The 18,499-nt window shown below is 35.7% G+C and overlaps 1 long non-coding RNA gene across 1 annotated transcript; it reads left to right on the top strand.

Annotated features, from left to right (window-relative positions):
- The first annotated feature begins 3,311 nt into the window (after positions 1 to 3,311).
- On the top strand, positions 3,312 to 18,204 carry LOC117207534. The gene is made up of 3 exons (XR_004487541.1): positions 3,312 to 3,321; positions 16,576 to 16,579; positions 17,898 to 18,204. It is a non-coding gene; the product is annotated as an uncharacterized LOC117207534 (long non-coding RNA).
- Positions 18,205 to 18,499: the final 295 nt, after the last annotated feature.

The raw sequence follows: 18,499 nt of genomic DNA, 5'->3' as shown, positions 1-18,499 counted from the left end.
GGCTATAGGAGAAACAGGAGATTCCAGAGAAGATCGTTTAAATAGCTCAAGGATCTGTCGTGAGAAATTATTATCATCACATTCGTTTTTAATTCTTTCGAACAAAGTAGTTACAAATGTATCCAGTGAATAATTGACAGGTATTTATAACGTGTGTAAGTAGCGTGAATAATACATTCGGTGTAAATAGCATAAATATTTCACATTTTCTCCAGTCATTACTTTACAATCCTTCCTGTTATTTGTCTATCTCTATTTGCTGGATTTTGATTGCTATATAATACATGGCAAACACCTTTTCGTTCCATTTTTAATATATTCTCCAAATGTTTAAAAAATATATGAAAAATCTTGTGTATATATTATTATTATTATTCATATTTTTCAGAGAAATTATTTGTAGTTTCCTACGTCGGTCTTATAATATATAATTATATATAACTTAAATATATAATAAGGAATGTAATAAAACAGGTGTAGAAGTAGCTTTTTATTTACCAAAGTTAGAAGGAAGTACCGAAGCACTTCCTTTTTTATACATTTTTTTATTTTATTTATTGTAAATATCCTGCATTCTTGTTTGTCGTAGCAGAAAACCTTTACATCTTTACATTTTAAAGACCTTTCTTTGTTATTTATTGATATTGATAATAGTTAATAATCCATACAAAAGCTTGCATTAATAATAAATACGCTTGCAATATGCACGCTATACGTGAATCGAATTCAACTGAATAAAAGGATCGGCCGAATGCCTAAAATGAAATATGATGCTATATCTTATTTTTTCTTCTCTGAAAGCACATGTAATTTGACTTTGCATTCTTACGCATTCGTGAGAAATTAAAGAATGCACGTACACTACAAAAATATAAAAGATGTTCAAAATGAAGCAATTGCTTCATTTGACGGGTGAAATAAATTTTCGTATTAAGACAAATAAATTCCCGGTCTACGTATATGGCTAATTTGTTACTCGCTCGCCTCAAATTATCGCCAGAAGAAGCGGACATAATATTTAAGACGCAGTTCGATCGACTGTATCGAGACCGGCGCGTATTATGTTACTTAATTGCATTAGTCAAGTCGAAATACTTGGAATTGCGATTGTACGGGGTGCTTACGGAAGGGAAACGTGCAACAAGTGTGACTGCTTCATCACTCTCAGCGTGCGTGGGTAGGCGTGAGAAACTGCGCGCAGCTCGATCGAGAAAGAGAGAAAACGCGAAGGAGAGAGAAGCTGAGAGCCGGAGCAAATGTTGGAAAGGTCGCATTTCTCAGATTTCCCCGAGTTCCCGGTGACCTGCAACCGAGAAGTTAGGCTCGCGCAAACAAAGGAAAGGGGAGAGTTACGCTCACGCAGCGCGCGACCGCGATTCTCCCTTGCCTCTACTTCGTATTAACTTTCCACCGGTTTAGAAACTTAGGCTCCACGAAAATATTCCAACACTCGCAGATATCTTTTATGAATTTATTATATGTGTTATTTCAACGCAAACATCGGCAACGTCGGTTCGACACTTAGCACCGCAGCTGGAAGAGATACACGTAAGCAAAAGGAAGTCAGATTGATCGGAGATTCGAAGACACAAACTGGCTGATAGATGGAACATCAAAATTATCGCTAGGAAACTAAATTCTTATGTACAGAATGATATTAATATGGACGTACAAATGGAACTTTGGGGATGTGCTAGTAAAGCCAGCATTGCAGTTTTATAGAGAGTCTGGTGAAAAATCCTCCGTTCAATGGCACAATGGTACGTATCGAATAAAACTCTCCTCCATGATGATCTGCACATGCTCTTCATAGCAAACGCTATACAAAAAGGAAGCATAAAGCGTAACAGCGAACTAGAAACGCGATTCAACCCTCTAGCGCAACCACAATAGCAAGACTTTCGAAGATTAAAGGACTCTGGCTACTTGACCTCAGACGAAGAAACACGAGTCTTTTCATTGGCAGAATCCTCATCACGTCATGTTAACTATACTTCGGCATATCTGTCAAAAGGCTTCTCTTCCTCATAGCTTATATTCTCGTTGCTGGATGCAAGAAGTAGCAATGTCATTTATCGTACTTATAAAGCTAAAGTATTGGTATTTCCTTTCCAAATAACATTGACACGAAAGTTCCAGCTGTTTGACATTTCTTTTCTGATGCAAAAAGAGAGAATTAATGCTCGTGCTATTTGTTCTTTTTAGCTTGACTTTGGTATCTTTCGCAGAAGGTTTATTTTATCAAAAATGTTGACATTGGCATGTACAAATGTCGTCATAGTCATTTCTAGATAGAATTGGAAATTGTCGTTTTTTATATGGAATATACAACTGTTTACAAAATCAATATCACCGGGTTTAACTTATTTTTGCAAAAATATAACATTGGTATCTTCTGCCTCAGCCATAGATATTTCTATATATAACAAAAATTGTACGTGTTATTCGAAACGTTTTGAAATTTCATTTGCATTGGTAGAAGTCTCTACCACTGTTATTATTCTGGCAAAATTCGAAACAAATCCGAATATATCTAAATCTGAGTCTCTCGTTGCTTTAAAGACGTCCATTTTCTCTTGCGCTTGATAATACAAGCGGAACATGATTTGCATAATTGTTCTAGTTTCTTATTTAATCATTGCTATTATTCTGATCTCGTGAACTATTTTATTAGAATCTGAATCATACGCGCTTGTCGATGTTGCGCAACGTATAAGAATATTATGCCTTCGCACTGAGTCATCATCAATTATTATTACGCAAAAGCTATTTCAGTACAATTTGTTCCGTGTCTATACAGCGGTTAAGTTTTAAAAATTAATTAGTATCATGTCCCAATATATTTGTTTCTTGGAAAACCGTATTATTAGCTGTCATTTGCATTTATTTTATAGGTCTCGATACATAGATGTTATTTGACCCGATTGCAATGCTATCGATTATCGTGTAACAATTCTGTGAAACGAGGGAGCTTCTATAAATACATTTATCGTAACGAATGAAAAAATAAATTAAAGAATCGATTCAGAAATGGATGTTATCCAATTAATATCGTTGAACACCATTGACTAGAAGAGATTGCGTTCACTCTATGTGTATACGTTCTTATTTTTCAATATGCTTTCATATTCCTTAATCACTTTGGTCGGAAATAAAATAGACAAACAAAAATGATTAAACTAAATAAAAGATCAAATAAAATCTTATTGTTCCAGGAAGATTTTCGAAGATGATAAAATTACTGAATTATAGAGTTATAATTATAGAAATAAAGCGAACAAAACTATTAGAGCACACAAGATAAATAAATAAAATAAAATTGTATTATTCCGGAAAGATTTTTGAATACGATAAGATCACTGAATTATAGAAGCTACGTTCGTCGATGATTTTAGCCAGAAATAAAATAAAAAAATGAACACTGTTAGGTTAAAGAAACGATAAAATAAAATTATATCGTTCTAGGAAGATTTTTGTACGTGATCAAATTATTGTATAAAATTAACCTTCTATCTGTAATTAGAGTAACGAGATGCTAGCTTCAAGTACTTCGGCACGACTGGTATAAATTAAGCTGTTCCACGATAGATGGTATTCGTGTTTACGAAGTGGTAGAAAATTTCATAGTTGATTTTTTTCACAGGCGTTAAGAAACTCCGGTTACTTTTATGTCCAAGATTACATCGACTCGCAAACTAAGGTGCGCCGGAACGAAATGATTATATCTTCTGTGACGTTTATGAGGATCACGAAACGGCTTTAAACGAACACGTAGCATGATGCATTGTCGTGTTAGCAATGCAGCTCTAACAGTAAGTCTCGACCTGGCAGATGTTTCTTCGGGTCATTGCATTATAATCTGATGTATCCAGTACAAAAGCGAATGGCGGGCCTTTTGACTTACGCGATCAACGCTCGACATTTTATTGCTTTGCGTCTGCACGATGTTTACGACGTTGTTTCTGTTAGCCGCGTCGTATAGTATTTCACACTTATTCCGCATAGTACGTACCATGCGAGTAGACTTTCGAGAAACTAAATGGAAATTAATTTCCATGCAAATGGATTGTTATCTTTGAATCATTCTCGTCGAGAATTCTGTCAAGAATTTCTCATGTTTATAATATGCTATACGAATATTCGATATATTTAGACAGATCGATCTTGGCCATGAAAATCAGGAACAAACGTTCCTCCGTCGTATCGTTCTGCTCATCATGAGAATCAGTTTCTGTTGGAAGCGACGAGCTGCGTCAATTAATTTAAAAAGACGTAGTCGACCTTCAATCTACAAAAAGAAAACTACTTCGCGTGTCTCGCTACGAAGAATCTAGTTTACGTCTGTTTTCAAGAACGATTTGTTTTCCTTTTTCTTAAGCGACGAGAATAAAAAGAAGAAGAAGAAGAAGAAAGGTCGTGATAAATGACTTTCAGATTAGCAAATTTTATTCGACAGCTCATTTTTCGTGTGTCTATGGCTACACATATTGAAACATAAATACTCTTCTTCATCAGTATATTCCAGCATCGTGGCTGTATTTGTGAAAATCACAAACAATAAGTATAAATACATAGCATATTTAACAAATTCGATATTTCTCTGTTTGATATGCGCTGAAACAAATGCACGGAAAATTCGATGCTGCGCAGGTAATTATAGAAATTAAGAATATAATGGATAAATTCAAAATAAAATGTTTTTAAATTAGGAATGAAATTAATTCTGTTCAATTCGTTATAAAATTTGTTACAAATTGGTCAAAAGAATAAATTAACTTGATCATAATTTAAAGAATAAATTTCTTACTGTTATATTGTTATCAAACTGTTCTAAATTGGATGACTGATAAAATTTCTGTAGCGGCATATGAGTTAGAGGACAATTCAACTCATATTGTTATTTTGTCTCGGGACATTGACATCGCCTTGACGCACGAAACATAACGATAAATAAACTCCGAGCAAAATAATGTCGCCGCTACGTGCGACCGTCGAACGAAGACGAATTTGAATTTTCCGACTGCTCCCCGACCAGTACAAACAAGCAGACGCGATCACAAGGAAAGAAGTTACAGTCAGTTGTCGATCAGTTATCAACGAATTATCAGCGATCTAATTAACGAGTCACTAGCGATCCTATTTTACGACTTATATTATTGAACGAACATCCCAGCGAATATTGTCCGTGCATTAATTTGTTTAATCATTTTAAATATATTCGACGGTTTCAATAACGAACAAGTTCTCGTTACCGTTTACACAATCCTTTACACAAGTCCTCAATAAATTGGACGTGAGTTGAACACGACTAAACAACCTCTACATTTCCAAGATGATATCTCTCCAGGGTTTCAACGAAGGATAATACTCTATAACTACAATTTTGTTTGAAAAAGAAGTAATTCCTGTTCTAAACAAGACATATAATAAAAAAACATCGTAGTTACTCCTCATTGTAGATGAAATAAGCCTCGTAGGAGGCTTCAGACGTTTAACAAGAATAAAGTTAAATTTCTATTGAATTCTTAGTCTTCTGCGTAAAGCAATTGTTTTTATCTGCAATGTAAAGGCAAATTCAAAGTGAATCAAGCCTATCTTTCGCAATTTTCAAGTTCCATTAAGCTTTAAAAAATTCAAACGTCCGCGATACGAGCCCTGCTAGCGTACGAAGCACACTGTCACTAGTGGCACTCCCGTGTAATCCGCTTCTGTCATATAGCCGCTATAACGATCGATGGAACCGCCTTGATTGACGTTCAAAATCTAATATCTGAAATGTGTCAGAGGGAAGAGGCCTAGAAGTGTATCAGCGATTGCCCTTGAGAGTTAGGAACTTTATATATGGCATGCTGGAACAGCGACAGACGCCCACGAGGTCAGTAATAATTGACTTTCGCGTCATTTTCTTCGTACGAAGCGATGATACGTGCTGCGGCCTTTGTCTTCGGCGAATTTCATCGAATACCACGTTAATTTGGTTTCCAGCGAAGTAGCTGATTTCTGATACTGTGTCAGATGTGATGTAACAGGTACGCTACTACGGTGTATAAGTATAGGGACACATCCAAAGGAGCATGTTAGAAAATGTCCATTCTTCAGATATTCTTGCAGCACGTTTAGGAGCATTCCTCAAGGAAGAGAAAGTATCACAGTGGCATTTACGCAAAATGGGATGGGAAAGTTGATAAAAATGGGCGCGAAGATGAGAAAGTCTTCGTCTTCTTCGGATACTGATCCGTCCACAAAATAATTCTCTGGAAGTTCTGCTGGTAACTCGATCGAAGAACGGTATTCTTGCGTTTATACTGTCTTCATCTTTCGTACGTAAATTTCATAAATTGAAGTTAAAATGTCTGATAAATTAATAGTTTCTCGACATAAATTGGTTAATACTTGATGCTTTTTTTTGGATTGACTAATGTATTCAAAAATACAGGATCTCGTTTCAAAAAGCATCGGTGACCACCGTATTAATAAAAATATCAAGTTATGTCCGTCTCGAAACCATTCAACTTCTGCTGAAACATTGTTCAATGTTATCAAAAAACAAGAGAGATAATCCAGGTGATAAAGTTAGGCGAAACATTCTGACGATACTTTTACTTTTACAACCTACATATTTTTCTGAGTTTCATAATTTCCATGATCTTCGTAAATAAGCGTAAATTGAAGACGGCTGAGCAACGTGTAACGATTTTGTTCCTCTATATTTCTACGCGTCAAGTGTTCCTTACTTCGTAATTATTTCGCGATTTATAATTATTCAAGCGCAGCAATTTCTATCGTACGCATAAAAAGATGCGACAGAAATTTATTTTATACGATCCCCAGCTGGCAATGTAAAAACTTACAAAACCTTTTCATTCTTCCTCCTGTACAATGCCGAAGTCGTTTTTAACTAATAAATCGAATGTCAAAGAGTATAGGGAGTACAATGGGAAATTTTTTGCTGTGTCCGAATCATCCTTAGCGATTAAAGCGAAACGATAGCAACTAGAGAGAAGGAGAGAGAGAAAGAGAGAGAGAGGGAGAGAGAGAGAGAAGTGTAAAGACGACGATTCACGATGAGTAGCATTAAAAGGAATCCCAGGGCAAAAGAGACCTCCTCTGTAAGGTCGTATCCCACGTAATCGACACGTTACCCTTCCGGCGATGTGCTTTTTCTCTTTTTTATAGCCAGCTTTCGCTCTTTTATACCTTAGCATGGCGGACCAGTCTTTCCATATGTGCCGCGGATCTACTTTAAATTCATCCGTTCGCCAACACATTCGAGATTCCTGGACATATGGTATGGACATATTGTACGCGTCTTTTCTTTTCCACCTGCCTTTCGGTGTACACGCTAAAAGCTATACGCTGGAAATCATATAGACATTTACTTCTTTTTAGCAAATGTAATTTAGTTACAAGAACACAGGCAAAAAGATTGAAGGCGATTTTATATTTTATTAGAGCTGGAACCACAGGGTGTTATGACACTATAAAACTTGTTTTTAGAAGTTAATATGCAGTAAAAAAAAAAAAAAGAAAAAATTGTGGTATCTGAGAATACCAGGCATTATGATATAGTTTTGTCATTTATGGACTTCGTTACCTTCAGCTTATCTACGTACTTGTTAACGTGCAGATAAGATAGAGAAGGTTCCTTGAAATGGAAAGATTATTCTGAGCAATAAACTCTAGCGATAAATATTTTAAACATCCTAACACAAGTCGTGTATTTAATTTTAATACATTGATAGTATTTAAAATAGATCATTCATATTTCATATGTTATGTATCTACTAATTTCAAAATAAGATCGTAAACATTACTTTCTATCCTTGGCTGGCTGTTCATTCATTTATTTTACTGATACTCATGCATCGTTTATACAAATTGAGCAAGGTGTATAGCTATGAGCAATAGATGAAAAACTATGTAGTAATCTTCAAGCGACCACTGTATTCCTTAATTTTTCTAGTTCTAGTAGTTTTCAAGTCTATATACCTTACGTTTCTTTAAACGAACGTTTACCTTTCTGCTGTTAGTTATTTTTCTTCTTTTCTCCAAGGATATTTCAGATTGTTTGCTTTGAAAATAACTATAGCGACGCTTCTGAAAATCGAAAATCCACATGATACATATAGTTGATTCAGTAGTAATTTAAATGTGTGTATAGTAAAAATTACATTAAATTAATGTACATGAAATATCCCTTGGAGTAACAAAATTTTTATACATTTGTATTTTTTAAAACGCTATGTATTGAGTTAAAACAACTTCTACATAATATTACGCATTCTTTACTTCAACAAATTTTTCTTATTACACATTTGTCAATTCTATACATACCGAGATCTACACAAATGTGTTGTTATTTCTATACTCAGAGGTAAGATCAGGATAGTTATTATTTTATTGAATGAATAAATCTATCACACCGTTCTGAGCCAAAAAAAATCTTTATTGCACGCGCTTACAAAATCTAGGTATAAAAACAAAAAGGCATCTTCAGCCTATCGATTAAATCTACCGATTGTAGCTAGGATCATCCTCTAGTTACTATTTCTTATAACTAACGCATCTGTATATGCGATGGCGAGCACGAACTCACGTTGTCATTTGCAACAAAATGTTAATTTTATAGCTTTTCTAATTTCCTATTCCATCTACGTGCGTTGGAAAAAGTGATCGACAAGTCTAAAAGCGAAGAAATGCAAGGATGATAAAATTTAATATTCTAATCGATTTTGTCTATTTAGTTGAAGTAACGGGTGGTTATTTTTATTCTTCGAAACTGCATATTTCTTAATTTATATAAAATCAAATAGCTGCCCATTTACCTCTATTTATATTAAATAACGAATACTGATAGGTCGATGTAGCTTCAATTCGAATGTGATCGTATTTCCTTTACTGTTTGGCAAAGACTATTTTCGATCACAATTTTGATATGGCATTTCCCTGACTTGATTTATTCGCATCCCATGTGCACGTACATTTTCCGAAATGCTAAGTGCTTTATGCTCGCAACAGCTTCGAATTTTCGAAATTTAATCCCGTAAAAACGTGGCACAAATATCTCGATTATTCAGGATCGTTAAATAATAAATTTTTGACAGTTTTATTCCAACGCTTCTTTTTTACATTCAACGCGTATTATCGCGAGTTTTCCAAAATGTGTTGAAGCAAAATTGGATAGCATTCGTTTACTAATTTCAAATTTTGGAACGACAACGTTCGTACGGATACGATATTGTAGCGATATATAAAATATAATATTAGAAAGTTGCAAAATATGGAAAATTGCATCACGGGACTTTTCATTTCGCATAAATTATGCAACAGGTTGTCCATTCTATTCCGGTATTTGAGAAATGTACAAATGTACGATGAAATATAAGCTTTGGACAAGTATAAGCTTGCTCAAATATAGGCTTTGAAATATGTTTCCTATTATTTCATGTAGCGCAAAATGCCAAACACGTAAACATTCCATTTTCGAGAATTATTGCGCAGTTATTTTATCCGATTTATTTCTTGTTCTTTCGCCGAAGTATTTTTCATTATTCAATACTCTCCACAACTAGGAATGACTGTTACATCAATATCACTTCATCTTTTCCTTTTCATGTCGCAAATTTGTAATACGCGATTCGATCAATATATTGCACGTTTAGCCAATATATTTTGTTTGATCGATTTATCGCGCGATTCAAACATTTGTTCTATAAAATGTACATGTTCTCTGCAAACTTTCACGTGGAATAATACTTTTAGCAGTATTTTATCCTTCGTTATGTTCCTACAGATTCTATCTCACCTTCTACCTTTTTAATTCTCCATTAGTTAATCAGTTTCCATTTTTCTTTTTATCAAAGTATCGAATTAGTAATATCGCAGTTTGTAATAGTCACCTTTTCTCGAAATTGGAAGTTGTTTACCTGTTCGTCTAGTCTTTAGTTTCATTTGTAAAAAGCAAGACACATTTACAAATTAAATTATTACATTCGACCATAGGGAAATTTATCGAGTACTATGAAACTTGATCGTCCTTTAATTCTTTGAATTAATATTTTACAAGTGACGTGTACGGTTTAATAATCCTACGTTATGCGCGGTAATTGTGCAAAAGTGAATACATTAAACGAACTCATCAATAATGCAGAACTCAGTTCAGATGTATAATCAGATGAGATAGATAGCGGTAATAAGCTCTGTAGGCATAAAGAACAACTCCAATAGTATTGAATATTACCTTGAGTCTTTGAGTAGCTTTTATTCACATATAATTGACAGTTATCATATATTTGCTTAAACTCGGACAGATTGCAGAAACGCGTTAATTAGAAAAATTTACATCACATTTATATTAATTTTCGTTCGAAGTATTTCTTTGTTTAAACTATTACAACCAGGCGAAATATCGTGGCGAACGATTTGTACCGCACACATATCCCGCATAATATCGCAGGGATTTCCAACATAAGTGGGATTGCATTATATTATCCAAACACACACGTACACGCGCAAAAATGTTAGATTTAAATGAGAAGATTTCTAAATAAACTAAGAAACTTTTTAACACCGAAATAATTTGTCGAGCAAAGCTTCTATCGTTGTTCATTCCACGCGGGTAAAATACTTCGTATAATAAATCCTGAAAAAAGAATAAAAAGATATTAGTAAGAATTCGTAGAATTTGATCAAATTCTTTTGAATCGAAGCAAAGGAAGATAAGCAGTGTCAGTGTTTTCCTTTCGCTTCTTACGGCTGAGAAATTCGATCGAAGGAAAAGAAATGTAATTTCGCTTTTGTTTGTACTAGATTTTCAAAAATTTCTACTTCCAACACCGTAGTCGAGCGGAATACAAATCGAGGTAAAAGGGATTTCGAACGAGTCGAATAAATTTTCGGGCCGCCTACTGTCCTGGGAGAAGGGTGGAACTTGATTGGAAGCCGATTAGGATTTATAAGGTTGCTCGAAGAAGTACGTTAGCTTTGCTCCTCTAAAACGATGTAGGTAGATCGAAAGGGGAAGGAAAATGGGATCAGCCGGAAGTAAGCACGAGAAGCTGGAATAAACGATGAAAGGACAAGTGAACAGCCGAAAGAAGAGATGTACAGTGGTGGATGAAAGAACATTTATAAAATAAATGTGAAGATAAGGAATACGAAAAGACAGTATAATTTTACAAAATCCATTTATGTTCAATAGGAGCAATGGGTAAATGTATGTAATATACAGGGTGGTTGGTAACTGGTAGTACAAGCGCAAAGGGGGTGATTCTACGCGAAAAAAGAAGTCGAAAATATAGAATAAAAATTGTTCGTTTGAGGCTTTGTTTTCGAGAAAATCGACTTTGAATTTTCGCTCGGTACGCGTGCACTTTATCACATCTCGTTATAACGGACCTCACTGTAGATCGTTGTCTCGATGGAAAAATTTAAAAAAGAATTAAACAAAAATTTTATACCACAGAATAGACGACTGTTATCAACATGGTATTCTTTGTACAAAATCAAAATTCTTATTTCAATAAAATGCATCAATTTTAAACTGATTTTTATTCGCCACTGTAAATTGTATTGAGAAAGTGAAAAGTACGTTCAAAGTGCGAAAGTTTAACGCTCGAGTATTAATTAGCTGTGAATTTATAGCACGTTTAAAAAATCGATTCGACGCTGATTCGTCTTCAGTCGGTTTTCTTTACTTTGCTCAAATTATCGGAAAGGACAGATGTTTTATTATTCGAGCAACCTCATCGATTCTCTTGCAGTGAGATTCTTTTAAATACGTTATTTTATCTTGCATCGATTCAGGAGAAAGCCAGGAAGGTCGTGAAGAAAGTTACAGAAACAACAAATTTGCGTGTGTCTCGCGGCACTCGTTTAGGTATCGCGTCTTGCAAAATGCTATGCATCAGCACGCGAGATCGTCGAGATAACGTTGATGTTGACGAAATCAAGGATGTCGAGCCGTGTTTCCCGATGTTCGAACGAATGGATTACACCACGAAACAGATTCTGGTTGTAAATGTCAGACGTTTCACGCTCGATAATCCTCAAATATTTTATTTATCATTTATTTAAGTTATACTAAACTTAGTTGCTTCTATCTTTGCAATAAAAATATTAATTTTCTATGAAAAGATTCACTGTATTGTCTATGTAGATTATTTTTATTTAAACCTATGGTTCCCAGCATGATAGCTTTATTGTATAATATGTAGTTCAAGGTAGGACGATGATTTTATAATATAAATATCAACTGCGTACATCGAATCGCGAGAGACCATTAAAAAACACGTTCTTAACGTCCATTGGAATGTTAGATGTTGCATAAACTATCCTCGGCTGCTTTCTCAAAATAAACTTGTTAGTGGCAGGGGTGGGTGTTTCTGTCCTGTGTTCCAATGTTGGCGGGTGACATATTTAGTGCCTATACCACCGTGATTTATTCGAAGGATAAAGGAACGACGCCACGCTTTCTACAATAGAATGGAACCGAAAAGGAAAACGAGCGAGTAAAATTAATAAAAGAACAGAAAATTCTATTTCGAATTTCAGAAAGAGACTACCTTGGTTAAGTGCTTCGCTTAAATTTTATGAATTTTTAAGGTGAATTATTAACAGTTCTATTTATAAAGCTTCCACAAGATCACAGGTTAGCTTGACAAATAGAGATCGCTGATGCGAATAAAAATATGTTCAACGAAACGGTTCAAAAGGAAGTTAATTTAGCTTTCATTAGATGCGTATAAAATATAAATTCACGGTGGCTATAAAAATGTATAAATTATAGAACATGCTGGCATTTTTTAATATTTGTGTGTAACACTGTTAAAATCAAGTTGGAACTCGAGTTGGAAAATTCAGTTGCAGCAAAATCTGAACGTCTAAATATTTTCTTTGCTTTTGTGATACTAGCGAATGTTTCATTTAGAATGACATCGAGAAAAGTTTTTCATTGTTATTTGTATAGTTTTTAATAGTCATAGCGTAAGATAATTTAATGTGATGGCACTTGGAGCAAAATCAAAACATCGTCGTTTGCATTTATATAAAGCAAGAAGATACATAATTTATAAATCCATAAATCATCTGCTACTTACCATTTAATAGTGAGCGTTTACATATTTAGATGATTAATTTAAAGCTTCCGAAATACACACTGGCAACATTCACTTATCACGCCCTTCCTTTATAAGCTCGATTCATAAATACCTGTATACAGGGTGTTCACGGGTTTACTGGCCGCTGTTTTTCTCGTAGACGATATGTACGAGGAAAAAGCGAGAGAGAAAATAGATGGTTCAAAGTGAACTACTAATGTCTTTCACAAGCGCAAGAGTAGACGTGTATTTTGCAATTGCGCTATTTTTTTAAACAGAAACCCTCCTCCTTTTTCACGTACATCTCTACCTCTAGTCACTCTACATAAAAGGTGTTAGGGTAACATAATCGAAAAGCGATTAGTTTGAAGGATAGCTGAACTTTAATTTCGTAGAATATCGCACGAAAAACAAAGAAGGGCGTAACGCGGTTCCTTTCGTATTTATATTTTCTTTGTTTCACGTACAATATGCTTTCTGGCCTAGTAAATTCTTGCTGGATTTCAATATTTTTTCAATTTCATTCCTATTACCGCACCTATATTCCTATATTCGAGTAAAAAGTCGGGATCGCAGACAGCTTGACAGCTTTGTACGTATTTTTGTGAATTGTTTTATTGTTTAAAGAAATATCGTACAGATCGATCCCGTACGATTGTTCCGCCTTTGAATTCCGTTTTCGATGAGAAGCCACTCCGGCTAAAAATTGGAAAGCCTTATCTGACGAACATACTGCACAGTGCTTAAATGACATGTTGCGAAATTGTCACGTATGAAACGAGCAACGCTGAATTATTTAAAGAATTCTCTAAACGTTATCCTGTCTTCTGCCATAAATCCTTTTATCGGCATCAATTTATGCTACCGGCCAACGTGTATTGCGACACCTCGTTATCCGATGATATAAAGGCGAGGCTGATATCTGGATAAAATCTCTGGTAAAAGCAAGCCAGCAAAGCGAATAGAGTATATAGCATGCGGTGTATATTTCCAGATGTGGAAGGAGGTCGACCGTGCGGTAGCCGATTAGGATTTATAATGTGGCTCGTGCGGACATACTTAGCCTCGTGTATTCTCAAGGCCTGATAGGTGGCACGGAGGGATTTGTAATTCCCATAAAGGTGTACCGTGTAAAACGGGCCTATGATGCAACGCCCTTGCTACCCAACCTGCGATCTACTTCGCTACTTCAGTAGCGTATCGGTTACCTATTGCACCCTTCGTTGCAACTTAATAGCGCGAATATGTTCCCACAGCGTGTTGCCTTCCGAATAATTAATTGCCGATCCTGGGTCTTGCTAAGAAACCAAGTTGCCTGCTCTCGGTTCCAATTGGATTTTTTAAAGGTCAACCTTTGCCTGTTCGCGGCGAATCCTATTTCGTTTCCGACATCGAGTTTCGACAGGGAAAGAACAGTTGATATTTTAGTAATTACACAGGTTGTTTCTTCGTTGTTTTCAGAAGGTACAAAAAGATGTAGGAGGAGCAAGTTGTTTGTTTAGAAGGACGAGTGTCGCGATTCGTTTTTGTTGCCTTCATAAGCAACTACTCGACGTATAGTTTCGGAGCACGTTTATTCGAATGAAACGAAAGATTGTTTCGTTTGGTAGCTAAACGATGAAATTGCTGGAAGAAAAATTAGTCGCTCTATGGGAGTAAATTAAAGCGTGATTAATGTATCTTTTACACAATCGCTTTTCATATTTGAATAGCGCTCGAGCTGCTCATCTTTCTAAAACGAAGAAGTAAGTCTAAATTGTTTAAGACGAGATCCGAAGCTCCTTATCTTTTCAAATACGCTGTGAGGGAAGAACTAATCCTAAATTGACGTCATACAGTTTAGAACCAGATCTTCAGCTTCTTATCTTCTCTAAGCTCTACGTATATGCTGAAAACGCTATTTAGATTCTTAAAGCCCGTAGAGTGCAACATCTGACCGATTTTATAACCTCATTATATGTATCTACGGCGAGATAGTAAATTCACGTAAACGACGCTTACAGCCAGTTATAGAACGTTAAAATAACCGTGGAAACGCGGGACCAGTCGGCGGGGTGTTAATATTCATCACGACATCGCACCCAGCTGCGTATATCGCGTTCACAATCAGAAGCTACAGTGGCGCGAGCGCGATTAAAGCAAATTTGTAATTCGCATTTCAAATTAACGATACGGAGTTAATTAAAATATAGAGCAGCCGTGCGTGTTCCATATCATTTGTACATTCGCGAGATCGTCACTCTGAAAGAAACGCGCATAATTCGGCCCCCGTACAACCACGTTCATAACTTTATAAACGTTAGCACATCTCGCGATTTCGTACAAAACGCGATAATTGCTTCGAAGCAACTATTCGGTTACTCGAATATATGCTAATTCAACTACAACTTTGCATTTATATAAGATGAAGATCCAGGAGTTTCTGAAGATTATTCATAAGAGCTACAAAAGACACGACACGTGCAGAATAATAGTAGACGTTGGAAAAACGGAACAAAGTGGTCGAATCTTTTCAAATTCTAGCGTCAAAGCAATTTGATCGACGTTTATCTTACAGCAATATATTTATTAATTACATAGCCGGTCAGCCTCAAGATGGACTTGGCTACTTTGTAGCTTTTTATTTCACTCACGTCTAACACATTCTTCCAGCGTACGATCTGTCTTATCGTCTTTCTTATCGCTAATTCTTACTGCACTGTATTTGCTGATCTCTTCGTTTCCTGTAGCTTTCGCCCTTGTTACGATGGCTTCTCTATCGCACTATATTGCATTTCGTTGCCTCCAGCTTTTGGCTCTTTCCGGTTCCAGCTTCATCCATCTATTGCCTACTTGCTTTCTCAGTCTTTCTATTTCTCTTATCCATTTTATTATGTTTATCTTTTGTAATTTCATCCATCTTCTCTACTTTATGATCTCTATGATCTTTTAACGTCATTGAACAAATGTTGAACAACTTGGATAAATGCCAACAAATATGTAACAGGGAAATTAGTATGTCATAGAAATGTTAGGATTGGAAGCAGCGACCGAGGGACGCGGAGGATGTAAATACTTACGATGTTAATAGAACCAGTAATACTTAAATAGTAAATGGATATAGTAACATACAGGGTGTACGATAAGATGCAGAAACCAATTCAGGAATGAGCAGGAGACACTAAAACGATAGAAAGGATTCATATGAACACGTGTCCTATCACACCTTGCTTTATAGTCTTTTTTCTGTTTCGATAATCCACAACCACTTAATTTTATAGAAGGTGCTCGGAATCGATCTGTATGCAAGCTGTATGTTAGCAGTCGTCGTGTCGAAGAATTTTGCAATCTTTCAGCAATTTCAGGTGTATGTCGAATAACACAGACCGAGGCTAGTCATTTCAAGGACTTTCCACGAAGGTAAGCAGTTGCGGATTATTGGAACACTAAAACAGCTATGAAACAAGGTCAGATGGAAACAAGGTCAGACAGAAACAAGGCCAGTTCACACGAACTTTTTTCATTGTTTTTCTGCCTCCTGTCCACTCTCCTCAAGTGGGTCTCACGTGTTTTTCCATACATTTTGTATATCGTCAATACTTCAAGCTTCTCAACTAAAAGGATCAATATGTATTGTTAATGCAACATTGTCAATATTTATTAACGATGTCACATAGGACACACGTTCGCACGAACTTGTCTTACTCTTTTTTTTTTTATTCTTCTTGTCCACTGCTCAAGTGGATCTCACATGCTATGATACACCCTGTATAAGCAGCAGTGTACACATGGTAATAGCTGTGGCCATTGTTGGTGGACGGCTCGTGTGAATTTAATGTATGTACGTCTACGTCACTGTTGGCTTAACTCTAGCGTATCTACATGTCTGCTGCGTAGCCTCGACAAGTGGCATACGGTGTACGCACGTTTACGGCAGTAGAATTGGTTGGCTAACGTAAGATCCGTAACTCGTCAGCAGATAACGTAACATGTTACCTAATCGCACTCACGCCGCTTGCGCTAAAAACACTTCCGAGGGTCGGCTTTATCATACGAACGCCATCGCCGAGTTACTTTTAATTTCATTCTTTAAATAGTGGAATACATATTCTATAAATGAACGTTTCCCACAGATGTGCTAATTGCCACAGTCATAAATATTATGCGAGCATGTTGGTTCGAGTATCGTAGATTACGCAAGAAAAATATGGCAAGTCCACGTCCGTTGATTTTCTTACGTTTATGTCATCTTATAACCAGAGAAAAGTATTTTAATATGATGCGGTTGGAAAAGGATAAAGAATAATTCAGTAAATTCAAAGATACTAAGATATCGAAGACAGACAATAAACTACCATGTAAAAAAAAACGAATATCATTAATTATGTAATGTTAGCTTAACTTGATGAATGTTAATCATTGTTTTAATACTCGTTCAGTCGTTTAAATGAAAAAGCTCAAACGAGCAAATAATTTTCATGCGCAACTGGTTGACGACATATTGAATTTTACAATTGTTAGAATGCAACTTTGTCGTGTCTTCGAGTATCAATTACATGTTTCATACGCAATACACTGCTGGCTATTAGGATACATAGAGAACACTCTAACGATTTTCCTTAAGGGGGTATTCTGGTCTAGAAATTTCAAAAAATCAAACAATTTTTTTCATATTTCCAAAGTTTAGACATTCCAGAATGTGCCCTTAAAAGGATTTTTCAAAATTTCAATTATTTTATGTGTTACAGCCACTTTTATGACGTGGCATCTGCTCTGGTCTGACCGAAACAAATGAATAGTAGACGGTAGACGTTGTCCGAGTAAACTTGTCTCAAAACTTTAAACGCGTTTTTCTCGAAACTACCTTTTTCGAGTTGGCGTGCACGATATCTCAAGTTCTAATGAACCGATCTATTTTAAATTTGGTCTGAATATTCCTTATATACTCCTCTATCGTCCGGATCACGCTCAGCTCAAAATCTTTAATATTACTATTTTTTTAAACGTTCGGAATTGTCAAAAAAACGTGCGAAATAAGAAATTTTTTTCAAACGGCCGTCATTTTGTGAAAAAATGTTGTATTGACTTTTCCAAGGTACAGACGATAGCGGCATCCATACTAATTAAGAATCCGTTCACATTTTTGTCTCAGATGACCAGAAGGGTTGATGTCATGCACGCCACGACACCCCATTTTTGTGGCAGCACCCACTTTGCCAGCTCGTAACTTTTTAAATATTGAGTTTTTTTTCAGTAAATTTTTTACGTAATCTCGAAATATCAATAAGCAAATGCTAAAAAGAAGGATAGCAAAAATATCTTTTGTTTCGCTCGTACAGAGCTTCAAAAATCGCCCGAAATTCATGCGTCTAGACCAGAATACCCCCTTAAATTGAAATGTAACCGTGGCCTTTTTCATTAAA

This window comes from Bombus bifarius, unplaced genomic scaffold (assembly GCF_011952205.1).
Source record: "Bombus bifarius isolate JDL3187 unplaced genomic scaffold, Bbif_JDL3187 scf7180000008035, whole genome shotgun sequence".
NCBI lineage: Eukaryota > Metazoa > Arthropoda > Insecta > Hymenoptera > Apidae > Bombus > Bombus bifarius.
Note: the sequence above shows the minus strand (reverse complement) of the source record. Positions and strands in the feature narration are given on the sequence as shown.